We start from the raw sequence: 25,617 nt of genomic DNA on the forward strand, positions 1-25,617 counted from the left end.
CTCAGTCCCAGAACAAACTTTGACACAAACTGTCCCATATCCTTTGGATCCATCACATCCAATCCACTATACTGCTTGAATGTCCGCAATAAACGCTCATAGTACTCGTGAACTGTCTCCTTCGGTTCCTGCCTAGTTCGGTCTATCTTCACCCAATCAATGTCTTGTGGTGGTACCTTAGTTTTCAGCCACGTAATCACTTGCGCGTATTTTACCATTACCCTGGGTGATGGTCCATTTGTGGCAGCATCTCGTTCTGGCTCCATTGTGGGCCATTCAACGCTAACTTTACATGCTATCCACAAATCTCCTGGGTCCACAATGTCAAACAGTGTATTCAAATCAATCCACAGTACTTTTGAGATCTTAACGAACCTCTCTACCTGCTTGTACCATTCAACTGGACTTTCTCTCAACTTTGGGAATGAGTTTGTAAAGGCAGCCAAATCTCCCCTACTCCAGGGCACATGTACATAGCCTCCATTAGCTATTTCCCGCAAGGGGTATGCTTCCATCTGCAAACCTCCTCCCCCCGGGGACGTATCGACAACGCTTCGCCTAACACTCTTTTTCTTTAACCATCTTTCCTCCCATTTATCCAATTGGACCCATGTTCGGATTCCCACGATCAGTTCTCTGATGTAGGTTTTTAATCCGATCACCCTCTTCTCTTCTAGATCTTGGTCCGAGTACTGCAACCTATGGTTACCCTGTAATGCTTTCGTTCTTGACAAATCCACAGCATACTTAGTTCAGACAATTTCTAATGAGCTGTCCTAGCCTTACGAGTAACATCTTTTGCTACAAACAACAGCTCATCTGGTTCGTACAGTTCAATTCTCTCTAGTGGCAAGTTACCTTCCACTATCTCATCCACCTCTGATTTGAGCCTCATCACATCAATCCTCCTTGCCTTTATTGACGCCCTCAATGTACTCTGACTAGACGTTCCGTTAGAGTCCCCTCCAATACAGCCCTGATTCACTCGTCTGTCCTCCTCAGGTGTGTTATGGGGAACCCTTCCGTTTTCCCATCTATCTCGGTCCCACTCTGGTCTGTTATCGCTAGGTGTACGGTGAGAGATCCCTCCCCCTTCCATATTCCCACAATCCCATTCCTGCCTACTTCCGCTAGTTGCGCAATGGGACGCCTCCCTACTTCCCTGACTCCTATGGTCCCATTCTTGTCTGCTTTTGCTAGCCCCGCAATGAGAAACTCCCCTACTCTCCTGGTTTCCACGATCAAAATCATCACTCGACCTGTTGCTCTGATTATCTATGATAGTCTCCCAAGTTCTCAAATCAGGCCTTAACACTCTAAGGGATCTCGGCCGTGGTCCTCTCAGATCCATCGGTCCTCTCAGACCCCCTTGCTCTCTAGATGAGTCTGCCGATGTTACTAATGGGGTGCTCCGTTCTACCGGTCTTGGCAGTTGGTTCCAATCGTCCGCCACATTGCTCCTTCCTTCCCTGACACTTCTCTCCCTGTCTGTTCGTGGCAGACTCTCGTTCTGTGTCTGTTCTGGATTGTACACTGATACTATGGGACCTATGGTAACAGGTACCGTAAGAGCGTCTGGCAATCTTCGAGAATTGACACCATCTTCATTTTGTACGTTCGGTACTGTAAACCTCCCTACTACTCTTGTCCTTGGAGAAGGTTGAGGTACCCTTTCTTCCTCCACTGTAGTTGGTCTATCCAGTGCAGGAGGTGGCCTATCTTCAGCGGGAACTAGCCTGTCCCCCACTGGAGCAGAACTGCTCTCCACCTCGGGATTGTATGGAGGTGGCCTCTCCCCCAACAATCTCTCTATCAGGCTGTCTTCTGTCTCACTATCGTCATCCTCGGTATCCCTTCTCTGCGCCTCCCCCGTATTGACCAACAGTGGGTACAACCTATCCCCTTCAATAGTCTGCCCCTCCATCTCTTTTCCAGTGCATCCCATCTCGCATCTTGCACCGCCCTTACTGATCTTTTCACTCTTTCCTGACGCCGGTCTCTGTTCTTCTCATGCGCCGCCCTAATCCACGCATTCAGGGCTTCGAACTGTGTTGGTCTAGGTCAGGGGTACTCATAGTACGGCCCGCGGGCCAGTGGCGGCCCGGCAAGCCTTCCCTGGCGGCCCGCGGACCTTTCAGACATCGTACCCGAGTTTTATTTTTATTTTTAAAGGCTGTCTGCAACCAGAGCTCGACTCCGAGACTCTGCTGCTCTGTGGGGGCCGGGCGATTTCCGCTGTAGTCAGAGTGGGGCTGCAGGGGCCTGAGAGGTGAAAATAGCCTCATTAACATGCTAATGGTCTTTTAAAGACCTGTGAAATGCTTGTGTGCGGCTGTTTGCGCGCGCCTGGAAGCTGTCACAGCCTGGGAGGGGTAGGGGGGAGGAGGGCACACAGGCAGGGTGAGTGGCGCAGGAGTGGCAGCCCATTACATTCCAACCCAATTCCAAATATTTATCGCAGAGCTCAGTTCAGAATAGCACTTTCAGTGAATAGCTGCAGCGCTGCCTGCCACCGGCTCCAGGCCTGGAAGGGGATTTAAAGAGCCAATCTATTCTCTTGATCATTAAGAGTCCAAGCACACAGATTTCTTGCTGAATATGAGAAAATACAAATGTTTGAGGCATGATTTCACAGGTAATCTTATCCACTCGGCAGATGAGTTTTGGAGCCAAGAAAAACAATCAGGGCACTCCCCTCAAGAGGCGCATCCTGACAGTAAAATGTTGCACGATATCTCCCAAAAGTACTGGGCAGCGTGCCATGATACCACGATGGCTTCAGGTGTTCCCACCGCATCTCCTGGTAACACCAGAGAGAGGTTCATAAAGATTGGAAAATATGTCCGATTGCTGGTTCTTCATTCTGCTCTAGCTCTGAACCACTAAAGACATCATTTATGACCGGTGAGTAGCTGATGGTATAGTATTGGATTTTCAGAACGGGGAACTTTCAGGGGGTGCTCCTCCATTGGAGTGTAGGAGCGTCACCCCACTTAAATGCCCGCCAAGATCCCCCTGATAAAAAATAAAATGGAAATTCATTACCATTTTTTTTTTCATTGTCCCGTGCTAAACAAAGCGTTAGGACAGCACAGGACCTGCTGAGTGACAGCAGGGAGGAGTGGTGGGCAGAAAGCTGCCTATGCACTGTTCAAAGTGCACATGTCTTTTAGACTGGCCATCATGCTACAGCCAGCCAGACATCTATCTATCTATCTATACGGAATTTGTTAAGCGCACGGTCACCCAGGGGTTTCATGGCGCTGAAGAAAACAGATGGTAGATGGTAAGTGAGGGGGCAGATGGTGTATTGCTCTAACCATACGCTTGTTTGAATAGCCAGGTCTTCAAGGCTCGCCTGAACTCTGTCAGCTTGGTACAGCTCCGGATGGACAAGGGCAATGAGTTCCAGGTCTTTGGGGCGAGGTATGCGAAGCTGGATCCGCCGAGTCGTTTCTTTTTAAAAGTCGGCACCGTGAGGAGGGACAGATGGGTAGAACGAAGCTCGCGGGTGGGTTCATGTTTGTTAATGAGTTGGTTAACGAACCTGGGGCTCTTTCCGTGAAGAGCCTTGAAAATTATGCAGCCTGTCTTAAAAGTGATCCGATGGGTGATGGGAAGCCAATGGAGGGAGGCCAACAAAGGTTTGGCTGACTTCCTGCGATTTGCTCTTGAATATTAATCTGGCTGCTTGATTTTGAGCAATCTGCAGGCGTTTAGCGATGGTGAGGGGGAGGCCCAGGTAGGTAGAGTTGGAGAAATCTAACCGCGAGAGAACCAGTGCGAGCACCACCTGGATAAGAGCAGAATGGGTCAGCAGATGAGCGATTTTTTTAATCTTTCTTAACTGAAAGAAGCAGGAGGAGATCACAGTTCCGACCTGGGTCTTCAGTGAGAGATCGGCGCTAAGAGTGACCCCGAGGCTTTTGGCTGACTGGGAGGGGGATGGGGGTGTGCCCAACGAGGATGGCCAAAAGTGGGGCCCCCAACTGAGTGCGCTGTTGCTAGGGAGTACTAACTCAGTCTTTCCTGGGTTTAGCTTAAGGTGGTTCCGATCCATCCAGCTCTGAATGTGCAGCATGGTCTTTTGAAATTCCTCGACGGAGTCCGGGGAGTTGAGGGGAAATACCAGCTGCAAATCGTCTGCGTAGTTAAATATAATGACATGCGTACTTTAAACCTCTCAACCCAGCTGCATTAAGGCAGCTGGGCTGAGAGTAAGTACACGCCTCTAGGCAGCTGTGGAGCGCCGAGTGAGTCACTCCCTCCAATCAGGGCGCTGCTAACATGCTGCATGCATAAATTATTTTATTTGCCCACCTCCCCTGCCCGGTAGATGCCAGCAGCCACTGGGAACTATAGCTCAAATGTACAGAGGCGATTTTGTACCCGCTTCCGATTACATATAAGTAGTACATCTCAAAACATGTGAGGAAGGGGAGTGAGGAAGGGGAGAGAGTGAGGGAAGGGAGTGAGGGAAGGGAGTGAGGGAAGGGAGTGAGGGAAGGGAGTGAGGGAAGGGAGTGAGGGAAGGGAGTGAGGGAAGGGAGTGAGGGAAGGGAAGGGAGGGAGGGAAGTGAGGGAGGGAAGGGAGTGAGGGAAGGGAGTGAGGGAAGGGGAGGGAATGAGGGAAGGGAGTGAGGGAAGGGAGTGAGGGAAGGGAGTGAGGGAAGGGAGAGAGGGGAGGGAGAGAGGGGAGTGAGGGAAGGTAGTGAGGGGAGTGAGGGAAGGGGAGAGAGTGAGGGAAGGGGAGGGAGTGAGGGAAGGGAGTGAGGGGAGTGAGGGAAGGGGAGAGAGTGAGGGAAGGGGAGGGTGTGAGGGAAGAAGAGGGTGTGAGGGAAGAAGAGGGTGTGAGGGAAGAAGAGGGTGTGAGGGAAGGGGAGGGAGTGAGGGAAGGAGAGGGTGTGAGGGAAGGGGAGGGAGGGAGGGAAGGGAATGAGGGAAGGGAGTGAGGGAAGGGGAGGGAGTGAGGGAAGGAGTGACGGAAGGGGAGGGAGGGAGGAAGGGAAGTGAGGGAGGGGCGAGAGTGAAGGAAGGAGTGAGGGAAAGAGTGAGGGAAGGGGAGGGAGTGAGGGAAGGAGTGAGGGAAGGGGAGGGAATGAGGGAAGGAGTGAGGGAAGGGGAGGGAGGGAAGGGAGTGAGGGAAGGGGAGGGAGTGAGCAAAGGGAGTGAGGGAAGGGAGAGAGGGGATTGAGGGAAGGGAGTGAGGGAAGGGCAGTGAGGGAAGGGAGTGAGGGGAGAGAGTGCGGGAAGGAGTGAGGGAAAGAGTGAGGGAAGGGGAGGGAGTGAGGGAAGGAGTGAGGGAAGGGGAGGGAATGAGGGAAGGAGTGAGGGAAGGGGAGGGAGGGAAGGGAGTGAGGGAAGGGAGTGAGGGAAGGGGAGGGAGTGAGCAAAGGGAGTGAGGGAAGGGAGAGAGGGGATTGAGGGAAGGGAGTGAGGGGAGTGAGGGAAGGCAATGAGGGAAGGCAGTGAGGGAAGGGGGGTGAGGGGAGTGAGGAAAGGGAGTGAGGGGAGTGAGGGAAGGGAGAGAAGGGAGTGAGGGAAGGGGAGGGAGTGAGGGAAGGGGAGGGAGTGAGCGAAGGGAGTGAGGGAAGGGAGAGAGGGGAGTGAGGGAAGGGAGTGAGGGGAGTGAGGGAAGGGAGTGAGGGGAGTGAGGGAAGGGAGTGAGGGGAGTGAGGGAAGGGGAGTGATGGAGGGAAGGGAGTGAGGGAAGGGGAGTGAGGGAAGGGGAGTGAGGGAGGGAGGGAAGGGAGTGAGGGAAGGGGAGTGAGGGAAGGGAGTGAGGGAAGGGAGTGAGGGAAGGGGAGTGAGGGAAGGGGAGTGAGGGAAGGGGAGTGAGGGAAGGGGAGTGAGGGAAGGGAGTGAGGGAAGGGGAGTGAGGGAAGGGGAGTGAGGGGAGTGAGGGAAGGGGAGTGAGGGAAGGGGAGTGAGGGAAGGGGAGTGAGGGAAGGGGAGTGAGGGAGGGGGAGTGAGGGAAGGGGAGGCAAAGGAGGGAAATGGGTGAGGGAAGGGGAGTGAGGGAAGGGAATGAGGGGAGGGAGGGAGGGAGGGAAGGGGAGTTAGGGAAGGGGAGGGAAGGGGGTGAGGGAAGGGGAGTGAGGCGAGGGGGTGAGGAAGGGGAGTGAGGAAGGGAAGGGAGGGAAGGGGAGGCAGGGAAGAGGAGGGAGGGAAGGGAGGGAGGGAAGGGAGGGAGGGAAGGGAGAGAGGGAAGGGAGTGAGGGGAGGTAATGAGGGAAGGGGAGTGAGGGAAGGGAAGGGAGTGAGGGAAGGGTAGTGAGGGAGGAAAGGGGAGGGAGGGAAGGGGAAGAAGGGAGGGAGGGAAGTGGAGTGAGGGAGGGAAGGGGAGTGAGGGGAGGGAGTGAGGGTGAGGAAAGGGGAGTGAGGGAGGGAGAGGGAATAGGGGGAAGGGGAGTGAGGGTGAAGGGAGGGAAGGGAGAGGAAGGGAAAGGGTGGGAGGGAGAGAGAGGGAGGGAGAGGGAAGGAGATAGGGAGAGGGAGTGATACAGTCAGAGTGAGTGAGACAGAGGGAGACCGGGAAGGGAGAGAGGGAAATAGAGCAATTGAGGGCGGGAGGCAGAGAGAGAGAGAGAGAGAGATAGAGGGAGAGGGAGAGAGAGAGAGAGAGAGAGAGAGAGGTGTGTATGCCGGGTCTTGTAGCTCAGTGGAGAAAGGCGTCTGCTGCAGTGACCTGTGTTCAACCTCATGGTCACAGTTTTTTTTTGTTGCTCTAGCCCCGCCCCACCCCCACTGACCCCGCCCCCACCGGTGCGGCCCTCGGACACAAACCACACTGTAAATTTGGCCCCCGAGAGAAAGTTTGTGAGCACCCATGGTCTAGGTAAAGGTCGCAAAGAAGATATAATCGCTTTCAGCTGGTACAACACCTCCAATTTAAACGTCCCATATCTAGGAAAGTCAACTCCTCATTTCCATCTGTAATCTTACACCAATTCTCAAGCCACAATATGGTATGCAACCCAACATTCGTAGCCATGTAGTGAGCTGGCGTCTCCTCAGGCGGGGCCTCCTCCCCACCTCGAGGCTCTAACCTCTTTTCACTTTTGAAGATCTCTCGTAAACATTTAAAAGATTTCATAATGAAAGCCACAACGTTTCTTTGTGTACAGCGCTCTTTTACTTCCTGATGACACTCCACCAATCCCAGCGCGGCTTCGCACTAACCGCCCTATCCCAGCGCGGCTTCACGCTAACCGCCCTATCCCAGCGCGGCTTCATGCTAACCGGCCTATCCCAGCGCGGCTCTCTCTGACGTCACTCGCCTCCGCTTCGCAGCAGTTCCCCTCCTCTTTCAACTCGTCTCCCGGTCACGCATGCATCCCAATCATACACTGGAAATGATCACTTCCGACCAAGCAACCACTTCCTTGACTGTACGTCCACAGTCTGACTGTAATTGTCACCGAACTGGCAAATGTCTGTCCACCAAACGACCGGACAATCGCCTCAACTGATAGGTTACTCGCACACAGCAACTTCCGACCAGCGTCCGTTACCCACGCACTCACACACTCGTTCCCCCTATCTCGGTCGTGGGGGCGAATAATGGTACCTCATGATCGCCTTCACAATGGTCGACAATTACTATGGGTGTTCGATACACCCGAACCACTTAAGCTACTCCTTGAGCTCAAGATTTTCCCAGGTTGCGCGCGCTCACAACCTACTCTCCTTTCACTCTACAGGCATTCAAACTCCGCAAGACAATACAACACAACTTACAAACATAACACCGCAATCTAACAACGCATGACCCTTTTCATACTGACTCTCTTCCGAGCTGCTGCTTTCTGCCGCACTGTTACTCTCCGTCAGTTTCCGTGGTACGCCGTCCTCCGTACACGATTCTCTGGATGCTCATCACTTGATCTCTAGGGGCCTCAGGGAAATCTTAACCTAGTCTAGATTACCCTCCTCTAGAAGGTAACCATCCTACTCTGCTACCAACTGAAAAAGCGGGATTTGCAATCTGGAGTCTGTTCACCACTATCGGAAATCCCTATACAGGTCGACTAGACCTTTTTACCTGTCATAGAGTAAATGAGTAATCTAACTGTCAATTAGCAAATCAGAATCAATACAATCTTCCTTAAACCCCCAAAGAACCACTGACTAGAATTCAAGTTTAAAGGTTTATTACAAAGCCAAAAATAATTGGACGTATAAGCATCTCAGCAAAAGGTTCAAAAGATAGATGGGCACTAATACAAACATAATCCTACGGAAAGCTCTTAAGCGACTCAAAAATAATACAAGAATCAATTCTAGAATCATCAGGCTTGCAAGAATCGCTACGACCTGAGTCTTGGTAGGCATTTACAGAAAGGAATAAAATCCAGGTTAGTCTGTCCTTACACTAGACTAAGTGACATCCCTACTCAACAAGATCTCAACCTATCAAAGGTGTCAGCAGTGGTGACTTCCAAAGAAGATCACTCACTTCTCTTCAGAGTAAGACTACTCCGTCAAAACTAAGCTCTCTGCCTAACCAACCGCTCTCTCTGGCTCCTCAGCCCATCTGCCCTACCTCCACCCCGGGGTGCTGTCCCTAATACAAAATCACAGTAGTGGTGGTCACGCCCTCAGGTAAGCCCCTCCATAAGGTGTCGGTTTGCAGGTTTCTTCCACTATGGCACATCTCCATCTTCATCCGTTGAAATGTCCTTGGTTCCCAGGCTTTCTTTACGCCTAATGTTGTACAGACACATTCCTGGGTTACTCCTCCATGTCTGGGCATAGTATCCTAACTCTAATACAATGGACCATTCTACTTAACTAGCAACTTGTTCGTCTTGCACCTGCAAAGAAGCGCATGTGAATCGGCACACAGATTATAATGTTGCAAATGCTTTTAGCTAAAGCAGCTCTCTACAAAACAATTCTTAAGCTTTTAATGCTAAGCAAGACATTTTAAATCGGGCCTACACGGTTTCCATGTGCACCAACATCTTCGCATAAGCAATACATTTTCAATCATCCAAACGCCTGTCTTTAATGCAAGAATACATTTCTCTAACCTAAGTAATATAATCACGTTTTAAGGATATAACTGTAATTTAATAAAGCATCACTAAAAGAAACAATGGTGATTTAATAAAGCACGTTTCTATTAGTGAAATACTTCACAGCCTACAACATCTCTATGTTAAACCGCATTACATTTTACTTGCAGAACCACATAACGTGGGTTCTCAGTACATTTATAACATCACTACATTAGTTTTTCACTCTACATTATATTTGAACACTATTGATAAGTCCTCTAAATATGTGGGTGCGGACTACTTGTAAATATGGTGCACCTCTACAATTTTCACTCTGTTTTGCGCCCTCACAGTGGTCTTAAAAAACTGTGCCTGCAGTTTGGCCGGCAGCAGGTCCTTCTGGGCGGCTTTCAGAGCCTCAAAACAAATATTATGAGGGATCTCTAACTTCAGCTGCAATCTGCTTGCTACTTTGGGCAAATCATCGGGCTTTTGACTGTTTAGTAGGGGTGGGCGGCCAGCTACGCTCCGTGCACGGAGTGTGCGTAGTGCCGCCTACTCCGCATTTTGCGTAGCGGGCGTAGCCAGGCGGCACTACGCACGCTCCGCAGACGGAGCGTAGCTGGCCGCCACCCGCCTCCCTCCCGCCCTCCCTAAATACTTTAAATGAAAAGTTTAAATTAATTAAAAGGCACTTACCTTGTCCGCCGCTGCCCGCCGCGTCCCCGGGGCTCGCTATCTTCATTCTGCCGTCTTGTTTACTAATGCGCATGTGCGGGCGGCCGCGCATGCGCATTTCTCACGAGAAAATGCGCATGTGCGGCCGCCCGCGCATGCGCATTAGTAAACAAGACGCCAGCAATGAAGATAGTGAGCCCCGGGGACGCGGCGGGCAGCGGCGGGCAGCGGCGGGCAAGGTAAGTGCCTTTTAATTATTCTACACTTTTAATTTAACGTATTTAGGGAGGGCGGGAGGGATGCCTGTGGGGCGTAGTGGGGCTACGCGGAGTGCGGAGGTGGGCGTAGTTTCTCGCCCACTTCGCAAAGCCCCACTACGCCCACTACGCCCAGGGCTACTGTTTAGTGCAGAATCGATATATCCGATCCGAGGTAAGGCGGGGGCTTTTCATTTATCAATTAGCTCTATTCTTGCGAATCCATCTGGTACACCAGCCTTTCGGGCAGGAAATCCCTTATGGCAATATATTTAAAAATCTCTTGTTCTCTTAGTTTATACTGTATTTTAAGATCATTAAGTTATTTAATTCATTCAAGGGTGATTAAATCTCCCAGTTTTACAATTCCTGCTTTAGGCCAATCTAGAAGATAGGATTTCCCAAAGATGGCTAGCAAGTTGGTGTTCCTATTAATGGGAGAGTAATAATTCAATCTCCCCAGCCCGTTGAGCCTACGCATATTAGAGAACTTTAAATTCACTCATCAGAGTCTTAAATCTAAACCGTCTGTAGTACCCAAACATCAACTGACGCCACAAACGTCCCTGAGCCTCCACCCCAAGTAGTAATTGAAAGGGAGAGGGGAGCCCGGCGGTAGAAATATGAGTGGTCGTGCAGCAGTTCCATACTATATTGTAGGACTGAAGCCCAATAGTATAGTCTTATGTTGGGGAGTGCCCATCCACCCCTTTCCCTGCGTAAAGAAAGCTGTTTAAAAGCTCGACTTGGCTGAGAATATGCCCAGATAAACGTGTAAAAAGCTGTTCAAAACTCTGAAGCATATTTTTACTGAACTCAAGAGGTATAGCCCTAAAAAAGTAGAGTAATTTAGGGAAATAAGTCATCTAAATAACAATGCATCGTCCCACTATTGTCAGGTGCAGAATATTTATTCGGTTTAGCGCTATTTTTGTATCTGCAGCCATCGGGATTAGATTTTCTGCTACGATCGTATCAGTGTTTGCAGCAACAGTCACCCCCAAATATTTGGCTTTGTGAACGACCTGACTATCCACCCAATTGATTTCCTTGTTTAACCCGTTGACTGCGGTGCGAATTCTGCCACGGTGCGGGTGATTTGCTAAGGCTTTTGCAATTTCCTCCCAGGTTGGAGATTCCTTTAATTGGTCTCGGTCTTCCGCGCTAAGTTGGGACAGGGGGATCTTATTCAGGTAGTCGTCGATCGCATCCTCTCTCCGATGCTCTGGGCTATTATTTTCATCAGATTAAAGTTTCTGATAGAACTCGCAAAATGCCTTTTGTATTTGATCGGATCGTTGGTAATCTCGTCAGTTACCAGTTGAATAGAGAGCATTTCATTGGCAGCAGCCTGCTGTCTGGTTCTAAGAGCCAGTTGAGGGCCAATGAGTTTGCTGCATTCATAACTTTTTTCCCGTGCGGTGGCCCACTTGGCTGCAAACTTCTCTGAGAAGATTGACTCCACTTCAGCTTTATAAACTGTCACCTCAAGTTGCACGGTTTCAGTTTCCGCCCCAGTTTGGACTGCCTGAATTAGTTTCTCTTCCGCCTTTTTTAACTTATCTTGGATTTCCAAGATCTACATTTTTTTTTCTTATAGAAAACCGAAGGGTCTCCCCCCAGATGCCCGCCTTTAATGTGTCCCATACCGTCCCAATTGAAGCTGTCCCTATATTCAACTCAAGAAATTCTTGGATCCACCCCTGAATATATGCTTGGTATCCAATATCCTGTAATAAAGCTTTTTCAAAACTCCAATTCGGAATCTCCCTGCTGTTTCCCGTTCCGACAATGTTTAAAATAGGTGGGTAATGGTCTGATATAAATCGCGGGGCAGTGTCTATAGAACATTCGCGGAACAGAGAAGATGAAACCAAAAAATAATCTAACCTTGCCAGAGAGATGTTGAGCTGAAAAATAAGTCACTCAGCCCATGAATTTGCATTAGGTTTAATATAGCTTGAAATGTTTGGTGCTTCCTACCTACATATGTCCATTGATCATCTAAATACAAGGTAAATTAAGATCGCACATATAACGATTGGCAGGGGCCAGTGGGCGAGTTCTCCTGTAATCCAATTGAAAACCCCGGGATCATCCATGTTGCTCCCATATATGGAACATAATGTAAAAGAATAATTTGAAAATAAGCAGCATTCCGTAATAACCCACCTTCCCAGGGGATCCAATTTCATGCAGATTATCTTACAGGGTATCTGTGATCAGCCAAAACCCCCCTACACCTCTTATTTTTGCCCCTTGTGTGACCCCCCCCCATGACTCTATATCCCAGATAATTCAGCAGGTGTTTCTGTGAGCCCTCAATGTGTGTCTCCTGGAGACACGCAATGTTAGCCCCCAGTGATCGTAAACCCAGTGCAGCTTTCTGTCTCTTCATGGCGTTGTTCAAACCACATATATTGACTGAGACAATTCTATTAGTACTTAGCATATTCATTTAAGTAATTTGTCAATTGGTCAGCTTTAGACACTGTGTAAATTGTATTCATCCCCAAGTAAAATGGCAGCTGCGCACCCCAAAAAGCAAACCAAGTTGCATTCAATTTCACCCTGAGTACAAGACACTTTAAAGATTTCTTCACCTCAGCTTCATTCCCACCCTTTTGCTCCGTCAATTCATTGAGCTTTAAGTACATTTTTACTTTAACCAAAGGCAGTACATCAGTAGAAAATAACCTTAGACCCTCCACCACAGTAGAATTTCCCTCTCCAGACCCCCCTCTCTTAGAGCAATCAGGAAAAACCTGAATGATGGTTGTCAGCAATGGGTTCCCACCGCTATGCCACATCATTAGATCAATTACAAAGAGCTCGGCTTATATTGTGTGAAAAAAGAAAAAAAGAGTCATAAAAAGAGGAATCAAAATAATTACGTGCTAAAGGAAGAATGTAAGAAAAATGACTCCATATGCATATGCCTATACTAATCTGCCTATGTCTTCTATTAGGACACCAGGTGAGCAAAACACATAGTAAAGCACATTGACTGAGGAGACTAGACAGATCTGAAAAATTAGAAAAGCAAAGTGTAAAAATGGTAGGTTCAGAGATTACTCTTAAGTCATAGAATATCATCTGCGTTCTAGCTCAGCCCCTTTTTTTGCTTTGATTTCCTCCAAAAATTCCCCAGCCTTAATCTCAGACTGGAAGACCCGGGAAGCCCCATTTAGGATCACTTTTAATCTGGCAGGATTCATTAAAAACACTTGGGCTCCAATTTGTTGGAAGGGGGCGATTAACTGGCGCAAGCGCCACCTCCTTTCCACTGTAGAGTGGCAGAAATCAGGTGTCGCAAAAAACATTACCCCATTGGAGCCCTTCTGTGAGTTTGAGCGAGCCTGATCGTAAAGCAGCTGTCTAAGGATAAAGTTTCCAAAGAACACCAAAAAAACTTTTGGTTTTTCCCGGAGAAGCTGCTGCCATCACGGCATTGCTTTAAGCTAAAAGGGAAACTATGTGGCCTCTGGATTTCAAGGTCCCAATTCCAGTTCGAGGGCTCGGGAAAGGCCTCTTGAAGGAGTTTAACGATATAGCTCATTGGCTCGTCCCCTTCTACTCCTTCTGGAATGCCAAGCAGATGAAGATTATTCCCTCTTTGTCGATTTTTCTGCTCTTCCATCTTTGTCTGCCAGACATGCAACATTAGAGGAGCCTAGTTCTTTGATAGAGGAGACTTCTGTTTCCAGACTCTCTGTGCGGCCTTCCACCATGGTGACGCGGTCATTAATGTCAGTGCATATTTTAATTAGTTTTCTCATACCTCCTTGTCATTTCTTGGCTGCCTTAGCTATGCCGCTATCAAAGCGAACCTCTTCTTGAAATTCTTTGATTGAGGTTAAGATGGAAGCTAAAGTGGGTTCAGCAGTATCTTCTGAAGTAGTGTTTAGATTCTCCCCTTGTAAGAACTCAGCAGCGTCCTCGTCGAGGGGATAGGACATCTGTGAGTCTGAATAGCCCCATTTAAGCTGGCTTCGCCTTTTAGCCTTGCTCTTTGTCTTCTTTAGGCGCTGCACTGTTCCAGTAACTTTGGAAGAGCCATTGCTATTGTCTTCACTTGAATCAGATCCAGCCTCATCAGTTGAGAATCCAGAGCCATCCGACACATAGTAGAGGTTTTCACCAGTAAGCTCCAGGGTCCAAGGGGCTTGGGGGCAAGGGTTGGCTTCCAGGCTGTGGATGTATTTGGCAATGCTGGCTGTAGGGAGTATGGACCCTTCGTGTGGAGCACAAATCTTTGGAGCCGAATCTAATGATGAGCCAGCACAGGGGAAGGACATTGGATTTCTCGGATCTCCAACTTCTCCAATGTTTCCCTCCGTTGGTGCTGGGGTGGAGTTAGAGTTCATAAGGGCTAGCGATATTTCAGAGCTGTCACGCTGTCCCCCTGGGGTCTCAGTTTCCGTGGGCTGGCCTACTGTGGAATCTTCCTCTGGGGCATTATCGGTTGAAGGAGAGACGGGTCACCTTGCTTGTCAACCAGTGAGAACTCAGGTTCGCTCTCAGGGAGGGGGGGGGGGGTGGGAAGTAAGATCGAGAGAAGAGTTTACTGCTGAAGGAGGCGCCTTAATTACTGAGAAGAGTTTGGCAATAGAAGGCTGGGTCCCTGCACCATCCTTCAGGGCACCACCCCCTGAGTCTCCCTATTTTCTTACTAGGGGGCTCGACCTCCTGTTTACCTTTAGAAGGGTTCTCTGTCAGTCAGGCATCACCAAAAGCTGCGTTGACATGTGCAGATTTAGTTGTATTTCCTTTGTTGGCTTTGGCTACCCTGGTCGACATAATCCGGCTCCTCTGTCTTTTTCCTCTTGATTGTATCAGCAGACAAACAGAGACTGATGTGAACACTAAGGAAACAATGTATCTTATCAGCCAGCGGTTAAACAGGCCCCGGAGCACTCTTATAGCTCTTGCGGAGGCTGAGGCACCAAGCCCGTTTACAGCGTTCGTGGCTTCTGATTCCAGTACGGCAGTCTGAGTGTAAGGACCGATCACCAGGATTCTGTTCTCTTGTTCTGGATCCGGCATCTCAAAGCAGACCGCATGCCAGATAGCTGATCAATGATGTGCACGACGTGAGCGGCTGAGTGGCGGGAACTCACGCTGACTTCATCTTGGTCCCGACCTACTGGCTTTACCAGTGCTTATTTATTTTAATATTTCTGATAATCTTATTAAAACTGGTTAAACTGATTTTCCATTATGAATATTTTTGGGAAATACTAGCGTACATCAACACACATCAGTAGCTTAGCGAAATATTTTTTTCTTTTTTGGTGAACATTTTATTTTGAAATCAAAGAATCATCAATATTTGTTTCAAGCTTCTGCAAATATTAGCATGTATTCAGAGAGCATTTTGGGAGCATTATACATAGCCTCATATTGCTAAACGTGTGTACACACCTTTATACTGGAACCACTGTCAGTGGTGCAGTCGGAGCTTACAACATTTACTTAGAGTGCTCACCTTAATAATAAAGGCTTTCAATTATGAACAACAAATACAATTTGTAACAGCATTAACACCTGGATATAAATATTACCTTACCTGCAGGCAATGCCTTTCCCTGATTCATAACGTGTTACTATAAGGTGGCAGCCAAAGGTTTTATGCTATAGGGGGTTGGGCCTACTTGTTCCAAGGACAAAATACACATGAAAACTTGTTTCCCTTGATCCCAAACAATATGTCCAGAGTGTCGGGATATAGGAATTCCACATCCCTGGTTACTGACCCGTGTGTAGTGTGCCCATGTTATGTTACTGGCCCTTGTGTAGTGTGTGAGTCCGGATAGCAGGGTGAGCCGGGTGGTGCGTCGCAAAGCGTTCAAGCAATGCCCAACTCCGATGCGTTCACAGGACTCGAAGTCCGCAACAGTGACCGCGTCGGTCAGACCATTACGAGTTGGTGTAGCGAGGCGTTGCACGTCGCAGTGTCCACAGGTTACAGTGCTGGAAATGGCTCAGAGATGGCGTCAGGACGGAGTCGGTGAGCTCAGAGCTTACGTTGCAAGATGCGGATGTTGTTCGATGCGGTGCCTACAGGACACCGGGCCGGTCGTGAGAGTCGGTCACAGCTTCCTGCGTCTGTAGCCACTGAAACAGCATTTCCAGCAGCAATCCATACAGGCTGGTGAAGTCTACTGGTCTGAGACTTCGGTCAGGGGGCAAGCTCTCTTCCAAGCCCTTGGAGATCTGTAACACAAGTTGATGAGGGTACACACACAGCTCTCCTCCCTCTCTTTAGGCAGTAAGGCAACAAAGGCAGGCCAATTCCACAAAGCAGCAACCAGGTGGGGATAGCCTCTTTGTCAGTCTTTGCAGGTTCCTTCCGCAGCAGAGGTTTCTTCTTGTCTTCCCAAATGTGATCTAATTTCATGGGGTTTGGGTCCCCCTATTTATACAGACTTTTGCTTTGTTCTTGGAGGCAGAGTGGCCTTTGCCTGGCCTAAACTAGTTCTGGGAAGTTCTATAAATCTTTTTATTATCAAATTCGACATAAAGGTACCGTTCCGCAACCACAATAGATGGAATCACAGTGGAGCCAATTACTTATAGATACAATAGGATACTTCATTGGAAATCACGGAGAGGGGGCATCATCACAGTCAAAATTACGGGGTCGAACACAAATATTACCACAGTATGCATTCCAGGGGGTTCCATGTCTTGGACCACTTTTGGGGGAAGCCTCAGGCCATGTATACCGTCTTTTCCTTCAGCATACACCAATCAAGGTCCTTCTTCCAGTCTGTGATTGTGGGTGCATGCGAAGCCCCCCAGAGCTGAGCAATGTTCCTTTCAGCAACCATGTAGCCGAATGTGACCCACTGTGTAGTGTGAGTGGTGAGGTCAGTGGGCTACCAGATGTTAAGGAGGCATCTGCGCGCTTCTGGTATAATCTCAACCCCCAACATTTCACCCATCACCTCGTGTATCCTCCGCCAGTATTCCTGGATTGGCTCACAGTGCCATATTATGTGCATGAATGTGCCCATTTGGGTGCATCCCATCCGTTGGCCCACCCATATGCATCAATTGGGGACCTATAATATAAATCCTGTGCAGGATCTTAAGTTGCAATAAGCGGAGCCATGCTGGAATCGCAACAGTTTTGGGGGAGGAGATACCAATTTGCCAGTCTTCGTCGTCGAATTCAATACCATCTCCGGCCCACTTTTCTCGTAGTGAACGCAGAGGTTCTTCCATATTGTTAATGAGTTTTCAATAGGTGAGGGAAATGGCTTTTTTCAGGTAAATGGCCATCGAGTAGCCTGTATTCTAATGGGGATGAAGCTGGAGGAGAGGAGTTTCGGGGCAATACTGATTGCAGTGCGTTTTGGACTTGCAGATATCGGAAACGCTCCGAGTCTGCCAACTCTTATTGACGCTGGAGGGTTTTGAATGTCTTCAGGCCCCCTGCATCCCAAAGGTCTTTAATATGTGATATACCTATTAGTTCCCATTTGTCAAAGCCCTTTGAGTTCCCCAGGTCTCCTAAGTCGTGCGAGTCCCATAGGTGTGTAGCGAGAGTCAGCTTATGGCTCCAACCGAGTGACTTGGTCGCTGAATGCCAGATTTTAACTGTGTGACTGGTAGGACCAGTAAGTGGATACCCGCCCAGTTTGGAGTAGAGTGCTCGATTGTAAGCACCATTTGGGAGAAGCCAGCGATCCCTGTTGAACCCTGGGTCGTTAGGGCGGCCGTATATACCGTGGTTTATGGCTGCAAGGTGCGCAGTCCAGTAATATTTTTTTAATGTCGGGCAATCCTATCTCAATTTGGGAAGGAAAGGGACCCCTACGAAAAAACAATGAAGCGCGCTAGCTGTAGGGAACAAATCATTAGGGATAAACAATTAGCTAGACGCAAGACTCAATGATACTTAAACATCGACAGTATAAAATAAAGCCCAGATATATACTATACTTTAAATCTTATGTGATGATTTGTATTTCTTTATTCTTTTTGTTTATAGGATTATTTAATCTCTATACTCTTTATCAACAGTTCATATTCTTATCTTTTACCATACTATTTTTTAAATATATATTTCTTCATACAAAAATACATATATTCCTTTTATACATACATAAATAGTGGACACATACAAACAATACAAAATAGTACAAATTCTAAACTGCAGTACAATTACAGACTATGATATACGAGAGGCTGAAATGAAGAAAAAATTCTTAGCCAGAGGATATCCACCAAAATTGGTGAGCGACTCTTATAAAAGAGCGAAATTTTATGATAGTCAGCACCTATTGACAGGGAACAAGAAAAAAGAAGTCTCATCCTTGATGTTTGTCACCAGACATTCAATGATGAAGGAAAGAATAAGACAAATCGTGTCATCTAGTTGGCCCACCTTGAATGCGGACAGAGGCTCAGGAGATAAACTCCCAAAATCCCTATTCGCATATAGAAAAAATAAAAATCTCAAAGATCTGATAGTGAGGTCACGCATGCCCCTGGATAAACAGCCTACACAGAGAAGTATTGTGGGGAACAAACCAATAGTGGGCAATTTCAGATGTGGTGGATGTAAAAGCTGCCCATTGACTTTGGAACAGGATACGATTCAGATTAATGGACAAACTGTTAAAGACCAACATATGACCAATTGCAAAACTAAAAATGCTATATATTTCTTGCAATGCCCATGTGGCTTAAGCTATATTGGAGAAACGTCACGGAACTTCAATATACGATTGACAGAGCATCGCTCAGCCATACGCACTAAAAATGCTCTGCACCAATTGTAGAACACTACATTGAAATGAACCACAGTGAAGATGAGATCAAATGGTTTATTCTGGAACCAATGATATCTAAACCTCATCAAAGCAGTGAAGCTATCAGAAAAAAACGGGAGGTTTACTGGATATTCACGCTGCTGCCAAGATGTCAACTGCTGCAGCCTGGTTTGCCGGGCGCAGGCAGGTTGCCGCCCACACTGCAATCGATTCATGCGGCCCCCTGCCGCTGTGGCTGGCAGCTTGTCAGCCCATCATCGCATGAGAGAGGCTGCTGTGAGGCAGCCCGCACTTTCAGATTCCCCCGCCGCTGCTTTACTTCCTGTTCCGGGCCGGACGTGACGGCACTCTAGTACCGCCGCACATCCTGATTTAATCCCAGCCCCCTGGTGATACACCCGGTCGGCGATTGGCTGCAGTATCGGCGGAGAGGGCAGGCAGCCCGGCCCGGCCCCCCACAGTGTCATGAGCCGCGCTGGTCTGTGGTGTGGCAGCCGCGATAATTTGCCGCATTCTGTTTCCAGGGCCGCTGGAGCCTCGCCACAGCCTGGCAGCAGGTGGCAAAATTATGCGTGACAATTCATTTCAGTGCGGTGATGCGGATCACCGCACTGAAATGCGTGAGCGTCACACCTGTTGCGTGACGCTTGGCAGGACTGCTCTAGACACATACAAAAAGGGTCTCAACCAGGATATACCATGGGCACAAGTACATAGCAACGTTTAACTATGTCATGAGATATAGAGCAGTTATGCTATTCACTGTCCCCAATAAAATCCATTTCTCATAACATACATGCACTATTTAGCATTTTGAGTGAGTGAGCGCCTCATATTGATGATGTCCTTTTGTGGTCGATTATAATGGATAGTGGAATCATCATCACCTCTAATTATAACTTCTCTGATATTTATCAACACATGATAATATATTTTTCAAAATGGTAAAAATATTTGAGAGTCATTAATTACCAAGAACGTGGTGAGCATAGTTGTCCTTTGTCTGCATTAACTACCCCGCATTGCAATCAACTATAGCAGTTTTGATACACGCCATTTGCAATAAGGGAATTTGGCTACAGTCTTGTTTCTATGTTTAGTTTCTCTAGCTCGTGGCGGCAATGACGTCAGATGCTAATCTGAAAGGCACTTTAAAAGTCGGCTATGGGAAGTCTCTCGAACTTTCACGGTTCCACGCATCCCATCAGGCCCCCAGCTACGGCAGAATATCGATTCTTATCGGGTAAGATACGCAAACTTAAAAATTATGTGCGGCGCTGTAGAGTTCAGTGCACGGAAACATTAATTATAAGCTGTAGTTCAGTGCTCGAAGTTGCCCGTAACGATTCCTGAGGCGGGAAGAGGTGGTGTATATGCAACTCATCCTGTACGTGGTCGATATCTTTTAACAGTCAACAATCTAGATATTTTATATGTAGGAGCATGACTATCCAGCTGCGATTAACAAACCACATCCTTCCATTCATGGCTGTAATAGATTGTGCGCCCTTTGGCTTAGAAATTGTATCCTTTTAGGTATGTTAATAAGGAAGTTAGCATAACATTATGCCTACCCTGCATTTGGATGTTAGATGCAGTGTTTACTAGACTAGTTAATAGGTCACTCTACTTCCCGTTATTTGAACCTTACTCGTAGCGCTCTCAACACCAATGAGTAAGCTACACTTAAAGAGCTTGAGAATGAGCATAACTTCGCCCTCATGTCATCGTTAAGAATCTCAAGATAAACCATTGCTAAAGCATAAGACATAAGAAAGACAAGTTTAATAAATAGTTTCCAGTCAAATAATAGTATCCAAACTAGCTATATATCTACAGGATTAGTATTAATGAAAGTCATCTTTGAGAACCTACCGCATAACTTTATATTTAATGAGGTATCACTCTGAGAGTCTGTATAGAGAAGCGTCAGGAAGGCCAGTCAGCCAGTGACTTTATCCATCTAGTTCCTTTCAGTTTTTCATTTTTTCGGACCTATACCTGGTTGGTCAAGCTCTAATTCCATCCTTCTGAGTACTCCCGGCTCCATGTTGCTGGTAGCAAATCTGCATAAGACTTAGTCTATCTTTTGCTGCCTTAACATCGTCTATAATAGGTGAGTAACTGGGGGGTATAGATACACACCCACATGTAGACACTCTTTTCAACAGATGTATTTTGTAATACAGACTTTCTCTCACTACCTAGATTTCTTATTGAGAGTATCCAGAATTGCTATAATCATCCGTTCATCTCAGTAAAACTTAAGTAAGTAAAATAGGATTATACTGTTAAACCCTTATATCAGTGGTTAATATTTGTAGAAATATCTGATATCGCCATTAATAATTCTATTCATCTGCTTCTTAAGGACTTGGCAACTAATCCATTATAGGCCTGAACAACCACTTTTGAATTTGAACCTTTCAATAGGCTGAAACTAAATATCTATGGTAAATTGCTTATTTATATTCTATGTTAGAAAACTTTAAGTATATTGAATAATAAGGAGAAAATAGTAACACGCCATTAAAACATTTGCACATTATGAATTGAGTATATAAATATCTACAATGAGCTCATGTTTGAGGAATCATGGGTAGAACATTTTTTGACATTATGTTCGTAGAATTGTATGTATATATCCCCTTGTATATAAATCCCTTAATATTGGGTGGTTCCACTTTTCTACTATAGCACGTGTGTAATCTAAGAGTTAGAGATGAGAAAGCTATTTGAGGATACTATGCACCAAGGAAAATGTATCAATTTATGGAAGCTGTTATTGCTCCAACGTTTATCAGAAATTTGTAGTAACATGGCCCAGATATGTAAATTAATATGTTATAAAATTATGTTATTGTGGATGATAATGTGATCATGTATATTTTGTGTACTTTATAGATAAAAAGTTGAGACATGTTCACCTGAAGAAGGCTTTACGCCGAAACGCACGTCGTGGTTTTCCTATCGACCGCCAGCCTTGATACGTATGTTCTGAACCCCTCCTTGAAAGTTTTTTAGAATTTGTACTATTTTGTATTGTTTGTATGTGTCCACTATTTATGTATGTATAAAAGGAATATATGTATTTTTGTATGAAGAAATATATATTTAAAAAATAGTATGGTAAAAGATAAGAATATGAACTGTTGATAAAGAGTAAAGAGATTAAATAATCCTATAAAAAAAAAGAATAAAGAAATACAAATCATCACATACGATTTAAAGTATAGTATATATCTGGGCTTTGTTTATACTGTTGATGTTTAAGTATCATTGTGTCTTGCGTCTAGCTAATTGTTTACCCCCAATGGGCAATCCTATCCCTCCATCATACCAATTGAGCATGAATTTTTGTAAAGTAATACGTGGTTTCCCGTCCCATAGAAGGTCCCACTGAAGCCCCTCTAATTCTTTGAAGTACGAGACTGGGACAGGGTCAGCCGAATTTTGTAATGCGTACAGGAAGCGGGCAGGGACATCATTTTAAAAAGGGCCGCCTTGCCAGACAGTGATAGCGGGAGTAACTTCCAATTCACGATATCTCGTCTGAGCCTCTGCAGTGGGGGAACTAGGTTACTGGCATATCGAAGGGAGTGGTTGAGGGAGATGAATATACCCAGGTACTTGAAGCTGTCTGTGACTATCTGTATCGGGCAATTTGTGGGTAGCTGAGGAGGACCTCCATAGAGGACATAGAGGAGAGATTTTTGACAATTCATTTGAAACCCGGAATATCTGTCTAAAATAGCTAGAACATCAAGAACAGCGATCAGGGATCTCCTAGGGGATGTGAGATGCAAAATGACATCAGCGTATAAAGAAATACGGTCCTCCCAGTCCAAAGACCTTCGCATTCCATGAATTACTGGGTTTCTCCGGATCCATGCTGCAAGGGGCTCAAGGGCCAGTGTGAATAACAAGGGAGAGAGGGGACATCCCTGACGAGTCCCTCGGCTGAGTATAAAGGCCTCCGATTATTTGTTATTAACGACTACTTGAGCCATATGTTCACTATATAACAGACACACCCATCGGCTAAATCCTGGCCCAAATCCCAGTTTTGTGAGCACGGCAAATAGATAAGGCCACTCAACCATATCAAATGCCATAGTGGCATCCAGAGAGACTATGATTGCCTCTTCCAGTATGGTCGGTGCCCTACCCAGAACCCAGTGAACTCTGCGTAGATTTAAAGCAGTGTTTCTTCGTGGCATAAATCCCGATTGATCAGGGTATATTAGGTCCCCTATTACTTTAATCAACCTATCAGCGAGTAAATGTAAATGTAAATGTGTTGTATTTGTATAGCGCGAACAGTAACCCGTAAGCATCCCGGCGCTTGTACTCCTACCACAAGGGAACCCCTCCTGGCTTTTCCTTGTGAGGTGTCCACTCCTGGGCATCCCATGGTGAAACCAGGCATCTCTTGTGCATCAGGGGCCGTTGTGGAGACTAAGCAAGCTATTGCCCAGAGTTGCAGCGTGGGGCCCATGCTTAGATTCGGCACTGAGGCGAGAATATCCGGTCAGAAGAATTTAAGCCCGATCCCGCCGAGGCGGGAATCGAACCCTGGTCCCTGGCCAGCGTTCTGCATCAAGGTCTGCCGCTCTAATCATTGAGCCACACTTCTCCAGTACTTTAGCAAGGATTTTGGGTTCTGCATTCAACAGTGAAATAGTGCGGTAGGAGGGGCAGTCAGTTTTGGTTTTCCCTTCCTTGTAAATTGTGACAATGGTGGCGATTCTCTGATCTAGGGGCAATAATCCCTGTTCAAAGCTGTCTTCATACATAGCTTTTAGGTACGGGCCAGTTTATCTGGTCGGAGCATGTAAAGTTCAATTGGGATACCGTTTGTTCCAAGGGCCTTGCCCGGGTGTAGCGCTCGTTTCGCGAGCGCTATTTCATCAGTGGAGAGGTCACTGTCCATAAATACTCTGTCATCGTCAGAGAGCGTGGGAAGGGAAATGTCTCTCAAGTTCAAGTTCAAGTTCGGGTATTTGTATAGCGCACTGCTCACCCAGAGGGTCTCAAGGCGCTTGGGTAAGGGGTTCATTATTTGTCGAATAGCCAGGTTTTAAGTTCTTTTCTGAAGGATGTGATTTTGAGTCAGGCGGAGGTGAGTGGGGAGTGAGTTCCAGGTCTTGGCAGCAAGGAAGGAGAAGGATCTGCCACCCATGGTGGATTTTCGGATGCGCGGGACAGCGGCAAGGGCTTGATTGGACGATCTTAGTTGGTGGGTGGGTTTGTAGAAGGACAGTCGAGTGTTGAGGCATTCGGGTCCTAGATTGTAGAGGGCCTTGTGTGCGTGGGTGAGAAGGCGGAATGTAATTCTTTTGTTGACGGGAAGCCAGTGGAGGTCTTTTAGGTGTCCGGTGATGTGATCTTGGCGAGGGATGTCTAATATGAGTCTCGCTGATGCGTTTTGGATGCGTTGGAGTTTTTTCTGTAATTTTGCTGTGATTCCGGCGTATAGTGTGTTACCATAATCCAGTCGACTCGTAACCAGTGCGTGGGTGACAGTCTTTCTAGTCTCGAGGGGGATCCAACGGAAGATCTTTTTGAGAATGCGAAGTACGTTGAAGCAGGAGGATGAGAATGCGTTGACTTGTTTGGACATCGAGAGAGAGGAGTCTAGTATGAAGCCAAGGTTACATGCATGGTCTGTGGGTGTGGGTGCTGTGCCCAGAGCGGAAGGCCACCAAGAGTCGTCCCAGGCAGAGGGGGAAGATCCTAGGATGAGCACCTCCATTTTGTCTGAGTTGAGTTTTAGGCGGCTATGTTTCATCCATTCGGCTACTTCTTTCATGCCTTCGTGAAGATTGGTTTTGGCGGTGTTAGGGTCTTTGTTGAGGGAAAGGATTAGCTGGGTGTCGTCGGCGTAAGAGATGATGTTAAGGTTGTGTTGACGTGCGATGGAGGCGAGTGGACTCATGTAAACGTTGAAGAGGGTGGGACTGAGTGACGATCTTGTGGTACGCCACAGATGACTTCAGTGGCCTCAGAGTTGAATGGGGTAAGTCGGACTCTTTGAGTTCTCCCAGCGAGGAATGAGGTGATCCAGTCCAAGGCTTTACCTTGTATTCCGATGTTGCTGAGGCGTTGTATAAGGGTGCTGTGGCAGACTGTGTCGAAAGCGGCGGAGAGGTCGAGTAGAATGAGGGCCACTGTTTCACCATTGTCCAGTAGTGTTCGGATGTCGTCAGTCGCTGCAATGAGGGCGGTTTCGGTGCTGTGTTTGGCTCGAAACCCGGATTGAGATGGATCGAGGGAGTTGTTGGATTCAAGGAAGGCGGCGAGCTGGTTGTTGACGGCTTTCTCGATGACTTTGGCTGGAAATGGGAGGTGGGATATGGGTCGGTAGTTTTTAAGTTCAGAGGGGTCTGCTGTGGGTTTCTTCAGAAGGGCGCTGAGTTCAGCGTGTTTCCAGCTTTCTGGAAAGGTGGCAGAGTTGAACGAGCAGTTGATGACATCACGGAGATGGGGTGCGATGATGGAGTCCGCTTTGTTGAAGATGTGCTGGGGGCAGGGGTCAGTTGGCGAGCCAGAGTGGATGGAGTTCATTAGGCGGATGGTGTCTTCAGTGTTGATTGGGTTCCAGGCGGTAAGGTTGTTAGTTGGCGGAGTAGGATCTGAGGGGGGTGGGGAGGGTTGAACGCCGGGAGTATTCTCGAAGCTGTTGTGGATGTCGGCAATTTTGTTGTAGAAGAAGGAGGATAACGCATCGCAGAGGTCTTGGGAGGGAGTGATGTCATTAGATGCTGCGGTGGGGTTGGTGAATTCTTTGACGATGTTGAAAAGTTCCTTGCTGTTGTGAGTGTTGTTGTCGAGATGATCCTTGAATGCTGATTTCTTGGCGGATCGAATCAGTCGTTTGTGTTTGCGGGTGGCTGC

At 47.3% G+C, this 25,617-nt stretch overlaps 1 protein-coding gene across 1 annotated transcript in view; it reads left to right on the forward strand.

Annotated features, from left to right (window-relative positions):
- Window positions 1–21,623: 21,623 nt before the first annotated feature.
- The window catches only part of LOC147709830 (uncharacterized), a 71,567-nt gene continuing 67,573 nt past the window's right edge, over window positions 21,624–25,617 (forward strand). Inside the window, 1 exon segment of the mRNA XM_086928282.1 lies at window positions 21,624–21,710. The gene's annotated coding sequence lies outside the window, so the exon portion shown is untranslated.

This window comes from Lissotriton vulgaris, chromosome 6 (genome assembly GCF_964263255.1).
Source record: "Lissotriton vulgaris chromosome 6, aLisVul1.2, whole genome shotgun sequence".
NCBI lineage: Eukaryota > Metazoa > Chordata > Amphibia > Caudata > Salamandridae > Lissotriton > Lissotriton vulgaris.